The following is a 13,593-nucleotide window of genomic DNA, read 5'->3' on the forward strand; positions in this document are numbered from 1 at the left end:
TTAAGAACGGACCTCCAGAACGAATTAAGTACTTAACCTGAGGTACCACTGTATAGCTTATGAACAAAAACCAAAGGCTGGGATGCAAGAAGGCACCATTTTCCCCTTCACCCGCCATTCATCGCATGCAGTTCGTCTCCTGCCAAATAACGGCATTCTTCACCTTGCTGTCTGCTGTGGTGAAATTACGTAACTTGCATAATGGACATAATTCATTACGTAAATTATGTTGAAATTACATTATTCCATCCCACTCATTTCAGTGCAAAGGAAACACAATGCAGATGAGTTGGGGGGGCATCAATTGCAGCTTATTTGCGGACTGAGAGCAACAGCAGCAGCAAATACTGATCGTATTTGCTGGATTCATTTACACTCAGAACGTGGGGTGAATAAGCAAACACTGGCAATTTCCGCTCCCATTTTTGATTCGGTCGGAAATCTCTGACATCTGTACTGAGGAACTAGCTCACTAATGAAGACCCTTAAAAGGCCTCCCTTAGAGGGAAAAACGTGTGCTGTGAGTCGCATGCTTGTTATCTATTGATTTCTACAGTGCCTTTTGGAAGTAATGGAACTTCACACGCCTGAGTTAAATGCTAGGAGTTCAGCTCCTGGCTGGTCTAAAGATTTTTGACCCTGTGCCCCAGAAATGCCCTAACAGCTGCAATTGAACAAGGTAGCCAAACTCACGTCCACTTTTCGATTACTACCTTTCCGACTCAGTCTACTAGAACACACATTTGATTAACTTCTTCAGTGCTTTAGGAACAAATCTGAGGCCTCCTTTGAGGCTGGGAGAACTCTCTTAGCTGGAAGAGCTGTAAAACATTTCCTGGAACATTTCAAACTTTTGTTTCTCTTTTCCCTAAATATATGCAATGGCCCAGAGCGTAGTTAGTCTGCATAATTATACACATGTGATAAAATGTTTGGATTCAGAAGGCCGGATAATTTTGTAAGGCTCTTGCAACTTGGTGTTTGCATAAGGGGCGCCAATTATAGGGAGCTGAAGGAGCTTCGCCAACCTCAGTATTTGTGGCCAGGGGACCGAGCCCCCCAATATTGAGGGGCCCCCAAACAGATTGGCCTCCACCTGCAAACACATCCTCTGTGTTCCCCATCCCCCACTGCTGATGGGCAAGCGCTCGTGTGCTGGGGAGGGAGGGCATAGAGGGTGATCTTTACTCTCCGTGCTCTCCAGCCCTTGTCGCCGGCAGGGCGCCATGGGGATCTCTCCGGGGCCATCTGTACACCCCAGATTGCATGCCTGGTGCAACAGCCCTCCTGGCACCCCCCACCAAGTGCAAATGACATCATGCGACACTGGGCCCCCTCAATGTGGGGGGCAAGTTGGTGCCCCAGTTTGTTTGTTTGTTAGCTCTTACACATGACCATGCACTTTCATTGCAATTATTTCCAAAGGGATAACCATCTTAATCTGTCGCAGCACAAACAACAAAAAGTCTTGTGGCACCTTAAACGAGAACAACTTTATACAGTTATACCTCAGAAGTCGATCGGAATCCGTTCTGGAAGTCCGTTCGACTTCCAAAATGTTTGGAAACCAAAGAGCAGCTTCTGGTTGGCTGCAGGAAGCTCCTGCAGCCAATCAGAAGCCATGGAAGCCCTGTTGGGTGTTCATGTTCCAAAGAACGCTCGTAAACCAGAACACTCACTTCGGGGTTTGCGGCATTCAGGAGCCAAAACGTCTGAGTACCAAGGCATTCGGGATCTAAGGTACAACTGTACCGACATAAACTTTTGTGGGCTACAGAAAATGGACTGTAAGGCCAGAATGCATTTTTTTCCATCCTTAAATTAATTTCTGATTTATTTATAGTGGTCCCGTCCCACCCCGTGTGTAGCTTCATCCTCAGGTGCAGGTCAGCAATAAAACATCCAGTGTAGTTAACTCTTTTTTCAAAGGAACCAAAACAGTGCAAGCCTAGAGATCTCAGCAATTATTCCCAGTGGGTCTTGCCCAAGTGAGGCAGTTGCGAGGACTGAAGGTCTCCACCTGTCCGCCACTAGGACTCCTCCCCTGGGTCCTTCCCCAGCAACTTGAGGCACCTTGGTCTTATCTCTCTTTCCTCCACCCTCTTCATTCCTCTCGGTGTTCTGGGAGGCTGTGGGGAGAAAAGCTGGTCATAGCAGGAGAGGGAGACCCCCTGGATTCTTCAGAAGCCTGCCCCCACTCCTCTCCAGCCTCTGCTTCCACCTCCTGGTCTGAACTGTCCTCTGCCACAGCCTCTTCCTGCTCATTACACCCTATGTCCTTTTCAGCTTCCTCCTCCCAGTCTGCTCCCTCTTCTCCCTCTGACCACTTAGCATCGTCCCACCACCAATCCCCTGGCTCTGAGCCTTCTTCCCCCGAGGGTTCCCTTGGGGTTTCCCCAGCTGGTGCCTCACCACTCCTCTGCACCCAGCCAGTCCATGGCGACAGACATCAGTCCACTGTGATGACAAACCAAGACTACTGCTCTGCATATGTGTTTCTTTGGTTAGAGTAGGTGGCAAGTTTGGATGGAGTTCAGTCGGAGTGCATACTATTTTAGGTTTCTTAGGGAAGTAAACGCGTGTACCAAGTGTATTGAGCTCCAAACACGGTGAAACCATTCTACTGATGAAATTAGGCAGGTTGATGAGAAGGTTCCTAAGAACTCTTGTGAAAGCTTTATGGGTAACTGGCCTGGATGAGATGCTTCATATGTAGGAATTTTATGAGTTCCTTGGAAGAAGAACAGAGTATCTATAATAAACAAAATGTGGGATAGACTGAGGCTATGCTAATGTCAAAGTCCAAGACAAAATGTTGACAGATGGCGGTGGTTGTCCCACACATCATATTATGCTTTCTTTTATAAGGGAGGTATTTTACTGTGCATCCAATTTGGCATTAAAATATTACATTGGAAGCAAGAAGCGCTGCTGGAAATATAAACCCAAATCTAATTGCAGGGGATGTTATATAAAGCACCCTGCCTTTATAAATGTGTAAGATTGTCTCATGAAAATCAGAGCAAGCGATCAGGCTAATCAACGATTATAATGAATTGCATGTCTTCCAGAAGCAATTAGGGAAATTAAATTTTAATAAACAAATAAGCGCCAAAGTCCATACTTGCTTATGGTTCCTAATGAATTTTAGATGAACAAGGACTAACTGATGATTAAACTATGGATGAGCTTGTACTGGATTTAGGCATCTTACACAAAAGTTACATTTTAAAAAAAATCAAATCGATGTACTTGCATTTCTTTCCTAAGTGTATTCCTGTATTCAGTCAGCCAACCCAATTTATTTTTTTAGGCTTCATATACACCATACATTTAAAGCATATTATTTCCCCCAAAAAGGCTTTTTCATTTTTAGAAAAAGGATGCTGGACTAGATGGGACCTTTGGTGTGATCCATCAGTACTACTGAATAAATTTGCTGTAATTCAAAGTTGTTTTCAAACCTGCAGGAAACAACGAAATGTATTTGTTTGTCCATTCGTTTTTTAAAAATCTTGCTAGTTAATTCCTTTGGGATTGGCAGTTTGGAATGTTTACTTCCACACTTTGTATCCAATCTTCTCCATAAGAAGGGACCCCTGACCATTAGGTCCAGTCGTGGCCGACTCTGGGGTTGCGGTTCTCATCCCGCTTTATTGGCCGAGGGAGCCGGCGTGCAGCTTCCGGGTCATGTGGCCAGCATGACTAAGCCGCTTCTGGCAAACCAGAGCAGCGCACGGAAACGCTGTTTACCTTCCCACCGAGCGGTACCTATTGATCTACTTGCACTTTGACGTGCTTTCGAACTGCTAGGTTGGCAGGAGCAGGGACCGAGCAACAGGAACTCACCCCGTCGTGAGGATTCGAACCGCCAACCTTCTGATCAGCAAGCCCTAAGCTCTCTGGTTTAACCCACAGTGCCACCCGCGTCCCATCTTCCCCATAGCTTACATCTAACAAAGAAGTGTCTTTTTCAAGTTCCAGAGTCATATTGGTACTCAGAAGCTTACTGCCTCCAAGCGGTATATAAATTGTTGAAAGAAATAAAATTCCAGTTTCTCTGAATATACAGTCTGTCTTGGTAAAGGAGAAAATGGAATTCCCTGAAGCTTCCAGTTGCTAGATGTTCCAAACAGCCAGTACCCTGGAGTTATGATTGGTGTTGTTCTGAGCATTCAAAGCAAGCTGCATTCTAACTGCCTCAGAACTCCAAGGGGCAGTTGCTTCAGTGACCAGTGCAGATGAGCTTCAGTCTTCTCAGGTCTTCTCTGAGGTCAGACACATCAAGAAAGACCTGGGAAAAGCCCCTGCGTACCAGAGAGTGGTTGAAGAACCAATATCATGTAGGTACATATATTCAGCGCTCCTCAATGGTCCACCAACATTACCGTGTCCCTGGCACCTGTGAATGCAGATGCAGCAGACTTTCCCCTTCCTATATCTCAAGGTGGGAAATGTAGAATTTGCCCTAGAATGATGGCGTTGTTTCGGCTGCACAACACTCACTATTTGCTCAGACTTTAGGGGATGTCCATAAGACATTGTACCTGAGTATCTAACTGTTGTCTTTTGTCTTTGTTTTTCTCTAGCATGCCTTCAGTTGCCCGCCTTGCCTGTACTCAAGCGAAAGCACCGCCCCAGGCTGATTATGGATCCCTTCCTGTATGGTTGCTGTGCAGGGCATCTTGCTTCCAAGTAGGTGCCTTTGTCTTGGCTCTTATTGGCTGTGTTATGTGCATCTGCTCCACAGCCGGTGTCCAGTGGAGAATGTGGCATGTTGACAACATCATGGGCGGGAGCAGACCTGGCTTTGCAGGGATTGGGCTCTGGGTTGCCTGTTCTGCTCATAGAATTTCTATTAAGAAGATAAATGTTTTGTGCACAGCATTAGCTGATGATGAGTCCCTTCCTTCTGAAATAGTTATTGCTCAGGACTTCATGCCATTAGCCTCCATTGTGAATGCGGTGACCGTGTTTTGTATGGCCTTTCCATTATATAACATTTCCAAGCCTGGAAAACATGGAGATTTTATATTTACCTTTTTTTCCATAGGAGTCATTCTGGACTTAGCTGCAGGAACATTTGTGCTCATTTTCGTTTCCTGGAATATGTATTCCATCCTAGCGAAGGAGGGAATGAAGCTCCCTGATGTTTTGGGATTGCCTCTCGTTCCAAAAGAGCAATGTGTTGGAGCTGCTATTTATGTGGGGTTCATTGCTGCAGGTTCACAGCTCTTAAGTGGAATGCTTGTTCTTGGTGAAAAATATTTCTGGAGACTCAGGGAAAGAGTCACTTCCAAGGAAGAAATTGTTACTGATCCTGAAATTGTGGAAAGCGAGAGCCCAGCTCTGAGGCTAAAGTGTAGGGAGGATGCCTCTACTATGAAACGTAAGTGTGAAGATCAACCCACTACTTTGGGGAGATATAGAAGGCATATGGAAATAGAATCTATGCCAAACTCATCAGGAATGTGGCTAGGAACGGCTCCAATCCTGGAACTGACTTTTTTAAATGCTGGCATGTGGCACTGTATAGATTTATTATCAGATTTGTTGGTTTTATCCATGGGTCGGCAAACTAAGGACCGCAGGCCGGATCAGGCCCAATTGCCTTCTAAATCCAGCCTGCAGACGGTCCGGGAATCGCCGTGTGGATTGTCAGTGCGTGGACTTCCAGTGCACGCATTCTTTCCCTCTCCCTCCCTCTCCCTCACATGGTGCCACCGCCTCCTCCTCCCTCCCTCCTTCTGGCTTCTCCCCGCCCTGCCTAGAGGAGGAAGGGGGCTGGGCTTTGTTGGTGACAGCCCCTTTCCAGAGCCCTTTCGCGCACCGCTCGTTGTCCCTCCGCCGCCGCCGCCACCAACCCCTGCCATTTGCAAGACACAGGAGCCACAGTTGGCTGAGCACCCCTCTCAAGCTGCCACCATTTAAAGCAACCCCTCTCCGGAGCCCTTTCACGTGCCGCTCATCGTCCCTCGTTCAACCCCCCACAAAAAAAAAAAATAGTCTCCCCCCCCCCAAGTTCTGAGGGACAGTGGACCAGCCCACTGCTGAAAAAGTTTGAGGACCCTGGTTTTATCTTAACTTGTGCATATTCTGTTTGAATTTTTGTTTTACACCGAATGCTGTTACATCCCACCCTGGGATGATTGCAACATAGGATAAACTATAACTAGGGGAAATAAATGAAAAGTACCAAATTATTATATCTAGATATTGATTTCATGCTATATCATTTTTAGCAGTAAAAAGAATGCTATCTCATTGCACACTTCTGCGGGACTGCTTATTTTGCTGCAAGCTATATGTCTATTGTGCTTTACATTTCAAATTTTCTGCATTTCAGGAACTCCTTGTGCATTGTCTTGTGTATGCCATGGAACAAGTGCAAATCGCAAAAGTTTCTAGGGCATGCTTGTGTGTGTGTGTGCAGTCAATTTCACAGAGAATACTGGCGAAGCCTTTGAGGGCCTCTGGTGCTACTCCCAGCCTTGAACAGTGTGTTCAGTGATAAGGGACACTCCATTTCAGAGGTCCAGAGTGACCTCAGCCTCTTCTACCTTTTGAGGCCCCCTAGGCACAATTAAAAAAATGAAAATGATGCCACACAAAAACAAAATAGGGCACACACAAAAGCAGTGATATATAATTTTATATGACGAAATATCAGTGAACACACACAAAAAAAACCCCAAGTCTTTTACCAAATCACATCTCTCGTTTGCTCAAATTTGCAACTCTCGGGTCTTCTTTTGAGAAAGCATCATGTGGTACAGGCATAGGCAAACTCCAGCCCTCCAGACGTTTGGGACTACAATTCCCATCATCCCTAGCTAACAGGACCAGTGGTCAGGGATGATGAGAACTGTAGTCCCAAATATCTGGAGGACCGGAGTTTGTCTATGCCTGATCTAGTATTTTGAAGGTCTCCTATCTACTACTTATAAGATCTTGCACCAGTCTGAATCTGAAAGTTAAGTGGAGAAAATGTTAACTTAGTGTATGTCGCTGAAATAATGGGATTGCAACTACAATGTGTGATTAGTACAATTAAGCTGAGATTCTTTGCCAACCATCTCTTATGGATGGGGTTTTTTTGTAATATTGTTTTTTTTAATGTGTATACCGCCTTGTGATGTTTTATATGAAAGTGTGGTTTATCTTAATTGGTTGATTTAAAATGGGAAAGCTAATTTCTAGAAAATGCTCTATTTGGGGAACTTTATGCCTATTCAGGTACAGTGCCTTTATTTAAATAGTTAGGATACATGTTGGAAATGAACTGCTCTGGAGCAGATTTCCAACCATGTTGGTGGGAATGTGTTCAAATGAAACCACATTGGATTCAGATGAATAGCATAATAGAATAGCAAAATCTTGGGCGATGGAATATATCTGTTGTATCATCTGTTTTTCTGCTTGGGTATGTAAAAATACAGCTCCAACTAATGTTTACATTCAGCTAGGAAATGTACTAATTAGTGTCGCTGTCACATTTAGCCTTGCCAAACTAGGAGGAGTATAGCATCACCTTCAGGGGAAACAGAGTGAGTTAAAGCACGTCTGAGCAAAACGTTTTACATAAAGAGAGGAAAGAGGGATTTGTCCCTGCAGTCTTTTTTCTGGTAAAGTTTTGAGCCATATTTTCCTCGGGGAAAGCAAACAACCTCTCTTCTTGAATGCAGTGGGACATATGAAGCAATATTTTTCACGAACAGCGCTGTGCCGTGTTAGAAAGCTTCATCCTAAAGAAACGCTTTTGCCTCCTCCAGAGGGTTGTTTAGACTGTAAACATCTTCATGCCATTAGTGACAGTGATGGAAAATGAAGATGCCCGTGTCAAAATGTGCTGGGAGTTGTATCCAATTCTATCTATCTATCTATCTATCTATCTATCTATCTATCTATCTATCTCTTATTAATTTTAAAATACAAAATTATAAAACATACCACACAATTTATCACAAATACATTCTTATTGGACTTCCATCAGCTCCTCTGATAGTCCTCCATCTTAGTCACTTCTTACGCATTTCCTAACTTAATATTGCCTTATATTAATAACATATCCTATCTCCTTTTTCATTTTTACAGTATTTCTAATATTAATTCTTCGCAGAGCTTCTTGCAAACCTACAAATGTTGTCTGGTCGTCGCAAATACTTTTCAAATAGTCTGTAAATTTACTCCAGTCCTCAGTGAACTTCTGGTCCCGCCAGTTTCGGATCCTTCCTGTTAATTTGTCAAGTTCCGCATAGTCCATTAATTTCATTCTCCATTCTTCCATCGTTGGTAATTCTCCTTGTTTCCATTTTTGGGCCAATAATATTCTTGCTGCTGTTACTGCATATATAAAAAAGCTTACGTTCCTTTTTATTTATATCACTTCCCACAATGCCTAAGAGAAATGCTTCTGGTTTCTTTATAAATGTATATTTCAACAATTTTTTTAATTCGTTATATACCATCTCCCAGAAGCATTTCACCTTTTTACACTCCCACCACATGTGATAATTTTTTTGCTAACTTCACTGGTGTAATGTACCATCTATACATCATTTTCATCACATTCTCTGAGTTGTATCCAATTCTTGGGTGTGGAAGATTCAGTGGGAAAGTGGTGCATCCTCCAACAGAGACAGCTAAAGAAGTTGAAAAAGAGTGTTCCAGGAAACACTGCGCAATCTTTCCCTAGAAGCCTCTTCATGTCCATACGGCCTTCTCTGCAATCTTCATGTTTGAGGAAAGATTATGGCCAAGGTCTTATAGATAGCCTTGCTTCCACCTTCTATCCCCACCCCATTAGTCCCTTGAGCTCATTCCACAGAATTCCCCTGAAATGTTTTTTGCAATGCTCTTTATTTTTTCTCTGGAAATCCTTGTATGGCAGATTTGCTGGTTTTCTGCTTATTGGTCCACAATTATCCAGTTACCATGCATGCAACATGGATTGACGAGACATGAGTGAAAATCCAGATACTGAGATGTCTTCTCTGACTTTCTAAATAAGAGGAAGGGCTGCAGATGGGGGGAAGATACATAGACCAGCAGTGTAAAGTGTGGGAATGTTGTAGATAGTAGGAGAGGATATATTGATTAAATATTATCCTTCCTCACTCACGCTAGTGAGCTAGTAGCAGAGCACATTCCCTTGCACGTTGCTGGAAGCTAGTTGATGGATTCCTTAGAACCATTTGAGTTACGCAATCCAGCCTGGCTTTTCCAGATTGGATTGTTCCTGGAAAATCCCCTTTAGTTCCCTCTTAGAAACAATAATGACGCAGCAGTCTTCTTTTAAAAGTAATGATAAGGTTTACTTACACTCAGCTCACAGTATGATCCTGAAGGCAGGCTTTATCTTGTAGTTACAGTTACAGAGAAAAGTGTGGGCTCATCCTCTTGTGAGGGATGAGCCCGTGTGCTGCTGGCTGAGAGACAGCACACAGCAAAAGGCATCAACAGAGGCAAGAGAGAGATGGCTGCGTGACTAGCCCCTTTATAGGGTCTGCCAGGGTCACACCCATCTACCTGGTCACACGCAGGGGGAGGATGCTCCAGACCAGGTGTGACAGGAAGTCCTCCTGGCTGGGGCAACATTCCCCTGTGTGTCCACTCTGGGCAAACAGGAAATGTTGTATTTGACTGCTGCTTTGATGTTACATCGCACATAAAGAAGGCTTCAATTTCAACTCTTGACATGTCTTGTCTAAAAGAATATTAGGGAACAGGGTTCAGTGGTGACTGGGGCCTATTGAAACTGGTGGGGCGGAAAGCAGAGAATCCAACAGAGCCAATGACAGGCAGAGCCAGCTAATGCTAATTTTGACCTCACTTTCCAGCCCCCCAAATGAGACTAGGGAGGAGGAAGCTGAGAGCCAGAGCTATCCCTGACTGGATGTAAGAACACTGCTGTACCAATGGGCAGGTTGTGCCAGTCAAATACAGTCCGGGCTTTTTCTTCAGCCGAAACTCACCAGAACCCGGTTTCGGCACCTCTCAAGTGGGTGCCATTGCCATTATAAGAGAACAAGGGAAGCGTTCATGGTGAGTTCCAGCACCTCTTTTTCTAGGAAAATAGCACTAAATACAGCAAGTCCATAACTTATGTAGGGGTTACGTTCCAGGGATCGTGCCTAAAGCCAACACTGCAGATAGTCAAAGCCCGTTGGGTTCCATGGTGGGTGGGATTGCCAAAATCATTCCCCCCCCCCAAAAAAAACCCTTTACGACCCTTAAAAAATGCTATTTTATTTATTTGCTACACGCATAAAGCTGAATGTGCACAGCTTAAATGTGCGTAAGTTGCAGGCTTACTGTATATAAAACTGGCTGGGTATATACAGTGGTACCTCGGGTTACATACACTTCAGGTTACATACGCTTCAGGTTACAGACTCCGCTAACCCAGAAATAGTGCTTCAGGTTAAGAACTTTGCTTCAGGATGAGAACAGAAATCGTGCTCCGGCGGCGCAGCAGCAGCAGCAGCAGGAGGCCCTATTAGCTGAAGTGGTGCTTCAGGTTAAGAACAGTTTCAGGTTAAGTACGGACCTCCAGAACAAATTAAGTACTTAACCCGAGTACCACTGTAATATATTGGGGGAGTGGTGAGTGGGGCATGATAATGTTCTTTAAGTAGCTGCAGCCATATAATGCATTTATCCCTGACCTCAACTTTCAAAACATACAAGGAGTCATGAAAAAGTTTAAGAGACTCTTCTTGTAGCTCATACATCTGCTCCAGAAATGGATAAACAATAGTAATTTAATACAGTGCTTGGGAAAGGTGTTAATATGCAGTTAAGATGTTCATTGAATGTTTATTTGGAAATCCCCAGGGTATTCCAGGAAAGTGTAAACCAGATTGCAGCAATGAATAACTGGCAAATTTAAACTTACAAGGAAAAGGAGACGGGCCGTTCCTTTGCAATGTCAACTCATCTCCCATAAGCCCACATTTCTGTAGGCATGTAAAAACAGCAGGAGGAGGTATAAGTTTCCCACACTTCCTGTCTATCCCCTCTACACAAGTTCAAACACCTAAAGCTTTTATAAATTGGGTCTTTGTAGAGGCTCTGTTATGTAACTTTGGTGTAGAAAATTAAGTGGAATTTCAAATTTGAAACAGTCCCTTAATGCTGTTACTTCCAATGGGTTTGAAAAGCTAATTTACAGTGATAAATTTCTAGCCACTGCCTTGAGTGGCTCCAGGGAGCGTGGCTATAAATTAGCATGGTTAAGTGGGCAGGTCCTTTTGCTCTGAAACAAACAGTGCTGTGGTACATAAAGGATTTGGGGCAGATATGGTAATTGAGCTGTCTGTGAGGCCTCTGCAGATAAGTGGGAAAGGGAAAGATTGAGGATGCATCTGATAGCCCAAAGGTTTAAAGGAAATTAGATGTATATGAATTTGTTACTGTTTAAAAAACCACAAACCAATGCTAGATGAATAGTTTGCCTGAGCAGCTTTGTGCCAACTGTGGCAGACCTATGCACATTGCACACTGAACACAGGGACTTACTTCCGAGTAAGCATGCTTCATCACAACATTGCACCCGGTTTAAACATACACTCAGGGACCTCAGGGCAACTCACTTACTGAGCATCCATTCTGACTGGTTTTCAGGGAGGTTAGACAACACTGACTGTTCACTGAACAGTCATTCTGGCTGGTTGCGGGGAAGTTAGATGACACCGAGTTAAGCAAGTTCCTTGTCGCTTTCCTTTTTGCCCAAAAGTCTGTATTGGGGAAGTGGGTTTATTGTGCCAGACCTCCCAGTTGACTGCAATTGTGCAACATGCATTTGCTGCAATCTGATTGAATCACATGAGGAAATAGCAGCGATATAGAACAGTCTCTCTAATCTAACCTGAAAGAAGTTAGTATATCCTATTTTCAGCCCTTTCTCCAGAAGGGCTGAAACTGACGTGATGCAGAAAGAAAGATCTCACCCTCTTATCAGGGTTGCTGGTTTTGACTGGAGCAACAGCCATGAGGGAGGTGTGGGGTGGGGTTCGTTCTTTTCCCCATTGTAAAGTGCTCCCCGCCAAATCTGCTATTAAACCTGCTATGGGAGAAACGCGTAACTTTATATCCCTCCCCCAAGTTGGTCTAAGAGCAACTGGGGGAATTCAGATCAGGGGGAAAGGGTTACACATCACCTCCCTCAGCACCATGACTCTCCTAAAAATCAAACCCTCCCACATCTCATTTGAAGTATAGAGCGGAAAAACCGGAAGATCTTATCACAGCTCTCTCTCGCATCAAAATCTGTTTTGGCTCTGAGTCATATTTTGGAGGGGAAATCCAGAGGATTTAAACCATTACTTCCCCCCATTCACTAACTAACGGCATTAAGTGTTTTTCTTTGCAGTAGTTGGTTACACACAGATCTTTGAGGACTGTCAGCAGCAGCTAATCTTATTCTGGGGGAGTCCTTTTATCACCTCATATTGTGCTTTGCTTTTAATTATTTTGTTTTTTGTAGCATTGTATTATTTCATAACCTCCAACATTTATCTGATGAAAATAGGGACACCTTATATAATAATAATAATAATAATAATAATAATAATAATAATAATAATATACCCCAACCATCTGACTGGGTTTGCCCTAGCCACCCTGGGTGGCTTCCAACATATATAAAAACATAATAAAACATTAAAGAAACTTCCTATACAGGGCTGCCTTCCAAGGTGTTCTGAACGTTGCATAGTCACTTATCTCCTTGGCTCAGTGGGGCCACATAACTCCATACCCTCCCTCATTTCTCCAATGAAAATAGGGACGTCCTAAGGGAAAGCGGGATATTCCGGGATCAAATCAGAAACAAGGACGGCCTCTGTAAATCCAGGAATGCCCCTGGAAAATAGGGGCACTTAGAGGGTCTGTGTTTTACTATTGCTTTGAGTTGCTTGTGTAAAGTGATTAATAAACTTAATAAAGAATAAAACCCTGCTACTATTACAACTATCATTAATAGTAATCGTAATGTGAAAGCACATCTCTGTGAGACAAATTCCCCTTTCATATAGCAATAAGAACCCTATAACAGGCAAATGTAGCGGATAGTAAGTTTTCACTGTCATAAACTCTGACCTTGCTCGTTCCAAGCATGGAGATTCACTGACACTGCAATGTATATGCATTTGCTAAGTCTATACCCTTCCCTTGTCCCATATGTGCCGTTCTGTAATACTCATTACCCAAGGCAAAACTGAGAGGCTATTAAAAAGTTGTCTTTTCAGAGGCTATTAAATGCCAAGGTTCTGGTATAAACAAGAAAAGCTTTGGATTTCATACCATACTCAGGCAATGCAATATATCATCATAATCCTCATAGCCACCTTTCAGGAGGGGGTGAACATTTAGGGAGCAACCTGTGTCCTCTAATGAACTCTGAACAGTCAAGACTTCTCAACAAAGATGTGAATTTGGGCATTTCATGGATTGACTTAAGGTTGCAATTCAATGCACACTTCTCAGGGAGTAAGCCCCCAACTGAATGTTGTAGGACTTATTTCTGAGTAAACGTCTCAACCGTGGTGTTAACATTCTGATTTAATGGGAACCTAGAGTCGGAGAACGGAA

At 43.6% G+C, this 13,593-nt stretch overlaps 1 long non-coding RNA gene across 1 annotated transcript; it reads left to right on the forward strand.

Annotated features, from left to right (window-relative positions):
* The first annotated feature begins 4,326 nt into the window (after positions 1-4,326).
* On the forward strand, positions 4,327-5,507 carry LOC308474897. Its single transcript, XR_013985016.1, has 3 exons — positions 4,327-4,343; positions 4,590-4,695; positions 5,054-5,507. It is a non-coding gene; the product is annotated as an uncharacterized lncRNA (long non-coding RNA).
* Positions 5,508-13,593: the final 8,086 nt, after the last annotated feature.

The sequence above is a fragment of the Podarcis pityusensis genome (genome assembly GCF_964106645.2).
Source record: "Podarcis pityusensis genome assembly, chromosome: 4".
NCBI lineage: Eukaryota > Metazoa > Chordata > Lepidosauria > Squamata > Lacertidae > Podarcis > Podarcis pityusensis.